Raw genomic sequence first — 13739 nt, 5'->3', positions numbered from 1 at the left:
AGCGAATGCTCCCGTCTGGCTTTGGTATCATCACTAGAGGCGAACACCAGTCGCTATGCGACGGTTCAATTACACCCAAACGGATCATCTCTTGAATCTCTTTCTCCACCGCTTGTAGCCTGGATTCTGGAATTCTGAACGGCTGCACCCTCACTTTCACTCCTGGATCAGTTTGTGTGTATGTGATGGAAGGTCAATGAAGTTTTTCCCGGTATTGAAGAAAATATGCTTGCATACACTCCAGCAGTCTAGAGAGTTCCAGTTTTTGGGATGGACTAAATTCTGGATTAATGTTCAGGGCTTCTTTCCCTATTGGTTTTTCGGCGCTCGGTAGATATTCAGCCAATCCTTCTTCCAGATTAATCATAGCCACTGTAACTTCGGGTTCCATCCACTTCTTCAACAAATTTATATGATATCTCTGAATAGGAATTTTGTTATCAGGTTGTCGAACTCTATATGTTACTGGTCTCAGTACTTCCTCAATTGTATAAGGTCCTTTCCATGATGCCGTCATTTTATTTGAGGTCGTGGGAAGAAGTACAAGGACCTGTTCTCCTACTTGAAAGGTTTGCACTCGTGACTTTTGGTTGTAGTATTGTTCTTGTTTGCCTTGAGCTTGTTGGAGGTGTACCTGTGCGATTGATTGAAGTTTCTCTACTCTTGATCTGAGCTGAGAAGCATATTCAGTCAATGTGATTTCCGGACTCGGCTGTTCCTCCCAGCTCTCTTTTAGAATGTCTAAGAGGGTTCTTACTGGTCTTCCAAACAACAGTTCAAATGGGGCAAACCCCGTAGAGGATTGAGGAGTATTCCTCAATGTCATTAGGATCCAGGGTAATACCATATCCCAATTTCGCTCTCCCGGCTGGATGGTTTTCCTTATCATCTGTTTAATAGTCTGGTTGTATCTCTCAACCAGCCCATCCGTTTGAGGATGATAAACGGTAGTTCTGAGCTGGGAGATGTGTAAGGTTTTGCATACCTGTTTTAGTACAGTTGACATGAAGTTGGTTCCTCTGTCGGTGACTATCTCCTTAGGTATACCTACTCTCGAGATGAAAGGAACTAAAACATCACATATTTGCTGGGCGTTCGTCGATCGCAAGGGAAAAGCTTCCGGATACCTGGCTGCGTAGTCGACAATCACGAGCAGGTACTTATGTCCTCTACTTGAGGGCTCCAGAGGTCCTACTATATCCATTCCTATTCTTTGGAAGGGTTCTAATATCAAGGGCATCGGTTGGAGAGGAGCCTTGGCGATCATTGGTCTATTCTTTTTTTGGCATTCTGGACAGCGTTGACAGAAACGGGTTACTTGTCCATACACACCCAGCCAGTAGAATCTTGCGACGATCTTTTGTGTGGTCTTTTCAACACCAAGGTGACCCTCCCCTACTTGTAAATGAGCAACCTCAAGGACAGGACGGCAATACTTGCTAGGCACCAACAGCTGCCAGACTGTTTCTTTTTCCGCGTTAGCAGTTACTCAATAGTATAACCCATTGTCTTTGATAAAGTAGGGTGTCTTTGGCCTTGGATCATCAGTCACCGATTCTCTTGCATATTTCAACAGGGGGTCGAGTTCCTGAGCAATGCGGAAACTATCTCCTCCTTCATCTATTCTCCAGTCAACAGCCATGGGACACATATTCTGCTCAAGCCATGCATGTTTCTCCAACCTCCTCGCATTCTTACTCTTTCTCTCTTTATTGTCCTGTGAACGTAGCTCTTGACCCCAAAAGGGAGCTTCTTTTAGCCATTGGTCTTCCACCTTCTGTATAAGTCGAGGAAGATTAGGAACATCAGAGCCAATCAATAGGGGTTCAGGTAATGCTGGCATTACAGCTGCTCTTACTTTCATTTGTTCTCCCGCTACCTTTATCTTGATATTTCGGAGAGGGCACACTTTAACGTCACCATGCACACATCGGATGGGGATACTTTCACTCAATTCGTTCATACCACCTACCAGCTCTGGATTCACGGCTGTTTGTAAACTTCCGGTATCCAGCATCGCTCTGGTTGGGCGACCCTCCACCTCAGCTTCACAGGTATATGGGTAGGTGATCTTCGGAGTTTGGGAGGCACCAGTCTGGTTAACTTCCTTTGACGCTTCAAAAGTGCCTACATACATTGGTTCTGCCTTGACTTTTTTCGGGAATAATCTTGCCAGGTGACCCCAGTCCCCACATTCAAAACATTGTGGACCTCGGGCACTGAGATTAGGAGGACGTATCACCTGTGAGGTCCCTGCTCCTTCACTGTTAGGCTGGAACCTTGCTCCTTCCCATTCTGGTCTTCTTATCATCGAGTTAGGCCAGCGTGTAGGAGGAACCGGCCGGCTCCCTGCAGCCGCAGCGCTTCCCCCGGCTTTGGGAATGGCGGGGTAAAACATCAACTTCGCCTGGCCGGCTTTTTGATATGCCGAGGCGATATCGACAGCTTCGATCAAGGTGGGCCTATGGTGTTGTCTGACCCACCTTTGCATGGGCAAGGGTAAGGCATCGACAAACTGTTCTAAGATTACTTTCTCGGCCATCTCGTGAGTAGTTGCGGAGTTGGTCTGTAGCCACTTCTCTCCTAACTCCTTAATCCAGTAGAAGAGTTATCTAGGAGTTTCTTCTGACATAAGTTCAGTATCCCTAAACTTGATCCTGTAGGCTTCTTCATCGTCCCCCAATCGCTCCAACACTACCCACTTCATGTCTTGATAGCTGGTGTCTCCCACTGGGTTAGCTGCCTGAAAGGCGCTTTGCATCTCGCCGGTCATGAGTGGTGCGATGTAATGGCACCACCTCTCGGCTGGCCACTGTGCATTCCTGGCGACCATTTCAAAGTTGACAAAGAAGTGGCCAGGATCCTCTCCGGTGGAAAACATTTGAAGGACTGAAGTCGGTACTGGGGTGTGGCTTCTCATGTTAGTGACTTCTAATAGTTGCGCCTGTTGATGCTGCAGGGCCTGCTGGAAGGCTTCCCTGTCAGCTTGGGCTTGCTGGCTTTGAAGCTGTAAGGCTCCTTGGAGTAGCTGTTGGCCATCGCTTAGCATTTTTATCAATTCCTCCATCGTGTTCCGCTCTATCCCACCGCTGCCACCAAATGTGATAGAGAGCAGAGAGAGATAGGTTAGACACTGTATTGATTTACATGAACTTTGTTTATTAATTAACTCTTTTTTCTATTATAACATCAGTATATGACAGTATTGGCAACTTCCGGACCTTAAGTTCAGCTAGCGGGTTTCCCTTGACTTGGCATTTTAACCATCAGGTTTGTAGTTCATCAGGAGAGTCTCTATTTCTTGGTGGGCCAAACCTTAGGTCTTTTAGTGTTTCAGCCAGAACAGATGATTCCCTTTTCAAGTAATCAGTCCTGTTGCTTGAACAAGGTTTAACACTTCAACGTTTCTTTCGAGGTCTTTATCTCTTAAATTGCATGACAGTTCAGATAGGTCTCTCTCTTTCCTTTAGGGCAGTTTATAACTGTTTCAGTGTTCCTTTATCATTCCCAGTTAGACACCCTTTCTAATTTTCTAATGGCCGCTTTGACTCTGTGAGCCCATCTCCTCTAATCATTCAACACGGAACTCTCTCACCTATTGGGGAGTCCACCAACTCCTTGGCTGGCTCTCTGCTTGGCGGCGCTCCTCTCCGGACTTTCTGCGACGTCTCAGACTTTCTGCCCCGGTATATGAAGCTCGTCGCGGCTCCAGTGACCCTCTCAGGACTCGGCTCCTCGGCTGCTACACAAGCTCCGCCCCCGCAAAGTTGGGGGCCTATATCAGCACAGTGCTCTCCAGCTGCTCCTTCCAGTTGGACGTAGCGTTTCGCTCGGCTTCACCTCGGCAGGCCCTTTTCATGAATAGCGGAGTCGAAACGGAGCAGATTCGAAACGGCTGCCGTGTCTCACTTTCTCACGGCAGTCCTGTCAGCTCCATACGCGTTACCAGTATCTGTATCGAGCTGAGGCCAGAGCTGCTCCCGCCCGTCTTCGTTATATCTCCTCGCTCTTCGTTCGTATCATCAGCTGTTCAGCTGTACTTTCATCAGGTACCTGACGGTTGACAGCAGCCAGGATTCTCCGCTCTGTCTTCCACGGCCTCACTTCTCAATACCTCTTAACTTTTACATTACTCTTCACGAGGCGCTCAACCGGAGCGTACCTCGACTTAACTTTAAACAGGATCGGTTAATATGCCCATTCATACAGTGGCTCCTCTTCAGAAGGGCCCGTTCTTCCTCCTTCTTCTCCATTCCCTATCAAATTAAAAAACAACATCAAAAGCAAAGTCCAGTATTCAAGCAAAGCACCTTGTCTGCCCTCTCACGCTTTCTCTCATTGGAGCATTTGTTTGTCTATTACTAAGAGAAGCCCTCCCTCCAAGACCCTTTATGACATCAGTCCTGGAGTCCTGCAGCTTACTCCTCCTGGCAACAACACAAGGATTTGATGGTATTTCCCCATTCAATTGGCTCTGAGGTGCCCCAGCTTCCTCTGGCTCATCACACACCCATAGAAGAAGACATTCATCTTGGGTATTCCTTATTCAAGCATGCTATTCACCCCCCTCCTCCTACATCTTCAATGCCCTCCTTCCCCCACAGCTACAGTATCCAACATACTGACCAGGCAGAGAAAACTGGAGGAGGGGTGCCAGTCATCCATAAGATATAATGGCCCTGCTTGGAAATCCCGGCCATCCCATTGCACCTTTGGATCCATCTCATGTCAGTTCCCCATCTGAAACAATGACTTAATTACAATGACCCTTATTTAAAAGCCATCCTAGGCTAGTGGTAACTTTATTGATGTTCAATCCAATATGTTCTCCTCTGCATTGGTCTCCTACTATAATAATAGCCTGTGCAGAGTATTCAACATCCCTGAGTCTCAACCAGAAAAACACTTACATTACAATTCTCTTCGACTGACACCATGGACCTTAAACACATCATACTCTCCCCCACACGTCATAGGACAAATGCTCAACCATGTCTTCACTTGCTCCCTGCTCCTCTCATGTCGAATTCAGCCAAATACATGAGATTCCTTGTTGTGTTTTCCTTTCAAAAGCACATAGCTAAAAATGAGCAAACCATGTTGCAGTAAATCACCACCCTCTGCAAAATCAAACCATTCATCCTCTTGCATGACATCTACATAGTGTAGCAAGCTCTTCTTACCTCACACATTGATGGTCAATCTGCTTGCTGGCTTTCCAGCCACTCACTTGACCTCCTCAGGGAAGCCCACTTCACAGAATCCTGCCTGATTGCAGGTGCCTACGTTTGCAGTGTATCCCTCCTACACTGTATGAGCATCAATGGCTCCCCTCCCCACTAAGATCATATTAAAAACTGCAAGAGCAGTCCTAAATGGAACACTAACATACTTGGTGATTCAATTCTACATGGTTTATAGTGATTGCATCGAATGCAAAAGCATTGAATGCAAAAGCATCGAAATAATGCATTAAAAAAAAAATGCAATGGGGGTCCTCCCTCCAACCTCCGTTCTTTTACCCCTTAACACCCATTATAATACAAATAAAACCTTCACTTTAAAAAAAATCTTTTTTCAATGCTTTTTCATTCAATGCTTTGTATTCAATGGAATCACTGGATACCATTCTACACCTCTGGAGGCTCTTGCTGCTGGCATAGCATAATCACCTAAAGGTTGGCTTCTAAACTAGCCCATAAAGAGAAGACTTACAAAAGACACCAAACATCTGGTAGTCAATCCTGGCAGAGGCTCGAAGTGCCCCCACCATACAGCAGGTCCACAAAACCCTAGAAATGTGGCTCTTTCAGAATAATTTGCCGGATGCAAAAAATGCCCCCATCCCTTCACCCACAGTACTGCGCTATGGTATACAATGCCAAGCTCAAGGCTGGCACGCTCCCGTGCTAAAGCACTCTGTTGCTCTCGAGCTAGGTTTGCACTATGAAAGAAAATGTAAAGAAAAAAATGGGTTGTGTTTTGTCTTGTGCAGAGGGTAGGGCTGGGTGAAACTGTTTATTTTCTTCAAATCTTTGCAATTCTGGATCATGCTAAAATTATAAGCATTTGATTTTTCTGCAGACAATGCCAGTGTTGGTTAGCGAGCACTGACCTCCACACTTCTGTATGCACACAGCACTGGATCCTCCAGATCCCTGGGGATTCCTGGATCCTTATTGAAAACCATGCCCCCTCTGTGCAGTCAGCAGTGCCTTTCTTCACTTAAGGAGGGGGCAAGATAGGTACCCTCCAAACTGCCACCTTTCCCCTGCGGGGTAGGACTGGCTCTGGCTCCTACCATGGTGGACCTCCCACCCCAGGATGAGAGGGGTTCCCATCCCCTGTTGACAAGGTCAGATTACTGTCAAGTGGAAGCAGGGAACCCTCCAAACCTAGGGTAAGTGACCTACCAGGGCAAGCTAGCTATGCTATGCTAGCACAGGGCTAGCTCAGTAGCATGGCTCTTGGCAGAGAGTTGACAAAGTAAACACTAGAGTGTGACTGGCATGGGTCTGCAGTGTTTTCTCCCCTGCCATCACCTAGAGATCTACTCATGGCTCTTTCACTGCAGTTGTGCTGGTTTGGTGTACTGTTGAAGGGCCTGTCTCCCTGTTTATTTATTGTTGTTTTCTCTGCCCTCGTGCTATTTCGGGTGTTCTGGAGGTCGTTTGGTATTTTGCTGGTGATTGCTTCCAGTGTTCACTAAATTGCTGTATGTGGTCTGTATGCCCATTCCTGCACCCCAGGAGTGTACTTTTCCCGGCACACAAGAGCTACTTATTGCAGAAGGTGGGATCTGTCCTGAATTATGTTAGGTGTCCATTTAAGGATTGCCTGTTCCTTTTACGAACATATAGTCAGCTCTGAATTACCAATATCTTTTGGCAGTGATAGACCTCAACATCTCTACTTATAATTACCGGTATTCGAAAGTTTTTCCAGAAAATGTTCACATGCACGTTTTGTGCATTGTTTTGTTTTTGGAAGAAAAAGTTAATTTTGATCGAGAGTCAATTTGCTTTGCCATCAAGTGATTGTTTTATAAAACATCAGTTCTTTGTTTTCAAGAATTTCTTATTGTTGACTAAATAGCTTCATTTGTTTTAAGAAATTTAATTTTTTAAAGAATGTTTTTCATAGGTTACTTACAATTTATGAAAAATTAAATTGTTCTGAGATCTGATTTGTAATTGTCAAAATAGATCTTAGTTCACCATTTTGTCAGAGTAAACTTTGGGGCTGATTCCATTTTCTCAATTCATCCAGGGGGCAAGTTTGAGCCAATGTCCTCCTGATTCTTTGTTGTACAAATTAAACTTACCTCACCCTATCACAGGGATCGAGGCATGGAAGTTTCAGCGTGATTGCTCCCTTTTGGGCCTGAGCTTTGATTTGCATAAATTTGGCACGCTCTAGTAAGGGCACTGCAGACCGCAAGAAAAAAGTGATGGAATGCCGCTCAGTAGCTTCTAAGCTCTGTTCGCTGGCATCCCCCATCTCAAGTGTTGAATCGGTTTCATTATGACGCAAGACTTTCATTCCCTTGGACAAAGGCGCAGTATTTAGGGGTGAACCCTAAGGCTAATTGAGCTATGCAGCACAATGCATAAGTTGTTTGCGCCACATTTTCTTGCATCAGAGCTATGGACTTGTGCCACGGCGCATGGACAGGCATAATCTTGTCCCGCGTACCCTCCCCTCAATGATAAATGATTCTGCTCTTACAGGAAAACAAATGCCGATTGTGCTATGGCGTACTGAGGGATGCGCACCAAAATCCAATCAATTATGATGCAAATGGGCCGAATGCCAGCAATCCGGCAGACTTCACTTCAAGCAATTAACACTTCCAGGGGCTTTACGCATGCATATGATTCCCTGTGGGATACTGACTGGGCTAACCCAAGTGGTGCAGCATCAATGCCAGATCAAACCCTGTGGAGGCCCCTAGACAGTGGGAATGTTGGGGCCCCCCTCGCAAATGATCTCCTAAGACGTTTTGCATTTTCTTCACCGCTTTATTTTGATCCGTTGTCGCGGGTCCCCTAAAAGGATTGGGGGCCATAGGCCGGGGCCTACCTGGCCTAATGGATAATCCGGCACTGCAAGCATGCTTGCAACATGGGACCATGGAGGCTGCATCTAAGATCAGAGCAAAAAGACCTTCCAGGGCTATCTGGTGAAATGAAACCATTAGCTTGCGGCTAGTGGCCCTCTGCCAATCAGAAACTTCATAGTGCAGGCTGTACCTGCAGGCACAAACCAGTGGTTTTAATTTACGTTTGGACCCTTCCCCCAAGGTCGTCCAAACAGCTTCCTCTTCCCTTCTCAAAAGATTTAAAAAAAGCACACGTGTTAGTTTTCTTCCCCATCCATCACTGAGTCAGGGCCACACTTTTTTTTTGCCATTTACTGTTTACTCGTAGCACATGTAGCTGAGTCAACTATATAAAATTCCCAAGAAAAATAACAATAATACTCCAGCCAATATAGCAAAACAAAGCAAATGACAACAACAATCGCAAAAGATTATCCCATAGAATTCCAAGGACTTACAACCAGCAAGGGCTTGAATAGCATTACTTGTGATACAGTTCTACTTGGTGTATGCAGAGGAGTTCCATACTGTCACGATAGTATCACGATGATGTACAAGCATGTAAATCATGAGGTTTATGATGCACTCCATGGCTATCCCATAGTTGAACAAAGTGAATAAAGGGGCTCCAAACCGCCAAATATTTCGGCCTCTCACCCCTCAAAGAAGCCCCAATTTTACTCATTGCAGCACCAAACCATATTTTAGCCCACCATTCTCTCATATCAGGTGCAGCAATAATTTTCCAATTTCAAGCCACACGTTTCTGAGCTGCCACTGACAAATGTATAAGCAATTTGGAAGATTCTGAAGTCAATAATTATTGACCCCCTGTATCCTCATTTCCAAGTAGAACCACATGTGGGTCCATTGGGAGATCAATTCTGGATATTATTTTAATTTGGGCAAGCACCTCTTTCCAATATATTTGTATAAGAACACAGGACCACCATACGTGGAAGAGTGTGCCTCAAGCCTGACCACACCTCCAACAAACAGGGGTAACTTCTGAATTCAATCTATGGAGCCTCTCCGGCGTGAGATACCAGCAAAACTATATTTTATAGCTGTTTTCTCTCAGCTGAACAAAATCCCAAGTCTCAGCTGCCCTAGTCCAGATGTTATACCAAGACCTCTCATCAATAGAAGAGCACAACTCTTCTTCCCATTTAGAGATATAGGTGTGCAGAGCATTCAAACGACTGGCATTGAGGACCTTGTATGATATGATATGATATGATATTTTATTTGTATTGTGCTCGTACACACATGTTTGTGACTAAAAAAAGACGAAAATCCTCCATTTGGGGGGTCACCCAAGAAAAGGTCTTCTAGCTTTGTTGTCTCTTTGTTAGCATTCTGAGTTACTTTGACATCACTATTCCAATGCCTTAGCTGTACATATCCAAAATGTATAAGCTTCACCAAAGAGAAAAGCCTGTTTGCAATCATCAACGGATAGTGGCCTACCTCTGACAAACAAGTGACCTAGGCGAATCAGACCCCCATGGAACCAATGAAAATACATAGTCCTGGTGGGAACTTTGGATTCTTCCAAACCAGAGTCAAAGGTGATGGATATGTCATGTATTTCTGAATTGCCCTATCCCAATGTATCATCAGTATCTTAGTCGTCGGGAGCATTCCAGGGTGGCCACGTTGAACCCTTGGAGAGCGCCAGCACCATTCATGTAAGAAAACCCCCAATCCAAACTGCTCTATCATGGCCCATTGCTTACCTTCATGGGCGGATAATTTACTCTCCAAAAGAGGGGCCAGTTGTGCAGCGTATAAATAACTGGCATCCCAGGCCACCATTCTCTCTAGCTGCCATAGCATGGCGAGAAACTATAGGACTCTTCTTGGCCCAGATAAACTTAAATATATGTGCCTGAAGATCTAATCAAACTTTTTTTGGGATCAAAATCGGTAAAGCTTGCAAAACATAAAACCATCTCTGCAAAAGGGTCATTTTCACTGGTGCAACCATACTCACCTGTGAGATATCAGCTTCCCCCCAAAGTCATCCTTAAAAGTCTTGTATAACCCTGGAATATTATGTTGATATAACAAATGTTGTTGCGGAGCAAGTTGAATTCCCAGATAGTTCAAAGAATATGTAACCCATCTAAAACTAAAATCAGTTTGTAAAGCATTAACTTATTCTGGGAAGTTCTGACACATCTATCTATACATATATTCACTGAAATCACTTTGTTAAAGGGACTTTAGGGTTAAGTTGCACTAATAAAAACCTATAAAATTCAATGAAAATGAAAAAACATTGTGCAAGGGACGTTATGGTCACAAGCAAAACAGAAAAACCTCAGAAATGTGCCATTTATGGTAAGATTAGCAACCATAACTCATGCCACCACCATGCACTGCTAAGACTAACACCCAAGATATGAAAGATGACATCACAAATGTAATTGATGACATCACTGATGACATCACGTATCTGAGCCACTTGTTTTTTTTTACTGACATGATTAGGCTATTTTTTTCTTTCTTTTTACTGACAATGAGAATTTCCAAAATTGAAAATCTGCTATATATCTACTTATTAACCTTTTTATATGTTCTAAAAGTACTTTCCTTTGAGTTTAATCTGACCTCAAAGTGCACATACATGGAGAAATAAACACACCTCAAACACAGAATTAGTTTGTGTACATGATGATTAACTCAATTGTTTTTGTCATTTTTTGGTGCTGTTGTGTCTTTCTTCCTTACTTTAGGTTCCCTGTATGTGCCTCTAATTTTTATGCATTGTGCATTTTTATATGTATTGTTTCTACTGACACTAGTGTGTGGTAAGTTTTCAATTGTTACCTATTTATTCCATGTTTAACATTACTCAAAACTCTCATAAGGTAGCATTTATTATTTTATTATCGGAAATTACCAGATTAAAAATATTGTAGTTCTATGGTCCATGCTGCAACCATTGCATATATGCATGTATGATCAGGTTCGTCTACAAACAACAACACTAGAATATAATGAAGGAATCAAAAAGTGGGTTTGATCCAGCCCTTGTGCGCCATTGATCAATCTCCAATTAAAGTATATGATTGACAAAAAAGGAATTGGTGGCAGCGAGCACACTGTTCCCACAAACCACCCATAGGGTTTGTAAACTTAGAACAATGAATTATGGACTTTGGAAAGGCAACTCGCGCTCAAACCACTGTCAGTTAGGGACTTGACCAATGTTATGCATATATATCAATGTGACAAATCAGACGTTATGAAAACAAGGTTTAATTTTCAATGATGAACAGCCGACACATGTTTCGACCACCTAGTCGTTTTCAAGGCCCACTATAACCAGCCAATGTATCCTACTCTTATGGTAATAGGTAGTATGAGAAACAACAAGTTAAGTTCAAGCCGTAATGCCGGTGTGGTAAAGTTGTACCAGCTAAAATAGTGCTTTCATGTGTAAACTGGTTTCCCTGGTATGTTGCAGATGAGAAATATAGATGTGGAATGTTGATAGTGAGGATGAATCATCGAATGCTAATTCTCGGCAGCTGCCCGGAAATGAAGGTGTCACGTGAGACACTTTCATTTCCGGGCAGTTGCTGAGTGACTTAGTCAGAGGGATCTATCCCGACCCTGATGCTGACATTTATTTATGGTAATACTCTGGAAAAGCATACTTTTTAGCATTCGATGATTCATCCTCACTATCAACATTCCACATCTATATTTCTCATCTGGAACATCTGCACAAAACCTCACCAAACATTGCAGGATCAATCTGACTGGGCCATATGCTAGTTTTGCAAAGTTTCATGAGGATTCGTCCACGGGGCGAAGTTATAAGCTGGCCAAAAAGCTCTCTTCCTATGGGTTGAGCAACTTAACCCTCTGCTAGCTACAAGGTGAGCAGACCTATCGAGACCGTCTTCGGTGGCATGCTGACATGTACGCCACTCCTATCCAACGCACCCATTCTCGACTGGATTGTCGGAACAATAGCAGGCTATGCCAGGATCATAATTGAAAGTGCTCCTAACCCATTGATTGCTCAACCAGCTGCCTCATCCTTTGGGACCTTGTCTGAGTCTTAACTACTTCAACATCACGCGTAGCTGCGCCCAGCTGCACCTGCATGAGTGGCACGCCAGGTGACTGGCCTGCGAATCCCAGCTCTCTACTTCCCACATACTGAGCCTGGGCACTGCGCATTACGTGGGCTTACCATGCTACACACTAAGCCCCATCCCCCAGGGTGGATCTCGTACTCCCCCATTCTGGATTCAAACTGAAATACCACCCTTAAAGGTACGACACTGTGAGACTTCACTTCTGCATCAATTGTAAGGAGTACACGGCTCCCGTCTGCTGCTGTGGTGTTAACCCATACCCACGATGTTTAACAGATCCATCGGCACAGGTAAAACTGGAGCCATGGACAAATACGCGAAAGCTACTACTAGACCTGAGTAAGGACAATCTGCTACCTGTCAGGGCGACACGGATATACAGGTGGATTCCCCTCGCCCTGACCTAGCAACTATGATGAAATCTATGGCTAAGAATTTTGCCTCTTTTCATTAAAAGTTAGATGATATTAATGCCAATGTCACTCAGATCCAAGCTGGATCAGCACGGCTCTAGGATTACCGAGATGGAGACCAGGATCAGAGCCAATGAGGACGGCATCATCACACTGCAGGATGCAGTATCTACTTTAGTTCGAGAAATGAAATTAGTCAAAGCCAAGTGCGATGATTTGGTGTCCAGGTCTCGTAGAATTAACATACACATCATCGGGGTTCCAGAGAATGTGCTCAAGGGCCGACTGGAACTGGCAACTGAAAATCTGCTTAAAGACCTGTCCCCTTTCTTCTCAGCTGAACAGGGACACAGAGCGATGATGCCTCGCCCTAAACCTGGGGATTTCCCGAGGCCGGTTATAGCCAAAATCTTAAGCTATAGAGACAGAGATCAAGTACTCCGACTGGTACAAGAAAAAGCAGAACTTAGACTAGAGGCACCAATCATCAGAATATTCCTGGATTCCTCCACGGGTGTGCAGCAGGAGCATCGACAATTTAACGGTGTCAAAAAACTGCTTAGAGAAAGAAACATCGCCTATGTTATACTATTTCCAGCTCGCCTGAAGTTCACCTTTCATAATAAACTGTACTTCTTCACAGTGCCAGACGAGGTGGTGAAGTTCATTGAAGCACATTTTCCTCTGCACGCCCCGGCTGACGACCTAATGGAGAATGACTAAACCTGATTGGGCACCTCTGGTGTCTGATATGATGTGATGTTTTCAGATTCAAGCCCGTACATTTTATGTGTATCTAGTACCTACGTCACGTTCTGCTTGTCTACGTTACTGTCTCTAGACCGGCTGATATACCTGGCCACCATCACTGTGTCGGATTATATTACCTCCACCATTCTACCATAGTCCACCTAATGTGGGTGACCACCGATCCCACCGCAAGGCTCTATACCACTGTCACCCCATACCTATGCTTAATCCTCCTTATATAAGCAAACCCTAAATGGGGCCCTCCGGCTCCTTATAGATGTGATGAGGAGCGATGGCCGATTGCCACGAAACCAGTTTGAAATGTAACGGAACCCCTTAGTTCCTATATAAGTTGGC

The sequence above is a fragment of the Ambystoma mexicanum genome, chromosome 13 (assembly GCF_040938575.1).
Source record: "Ambystoma mexicanum isolate Mex_15411 chromosome 13, UKY_AmexF1_1, whole genome shotgun sequence".
Classification (NCBI taxonomy): domain Eukaryota; kingdom Metazoa; phylum Chordata; class Amphibia; order Caudata; family Ambystomatidae; genus Ambystoma; species Ambystoma mexicanum.
The sequence above is the reverse complement of the archived record's forward strand: the minus strand, read 5'-3'. Positions refer to the sequence as shown.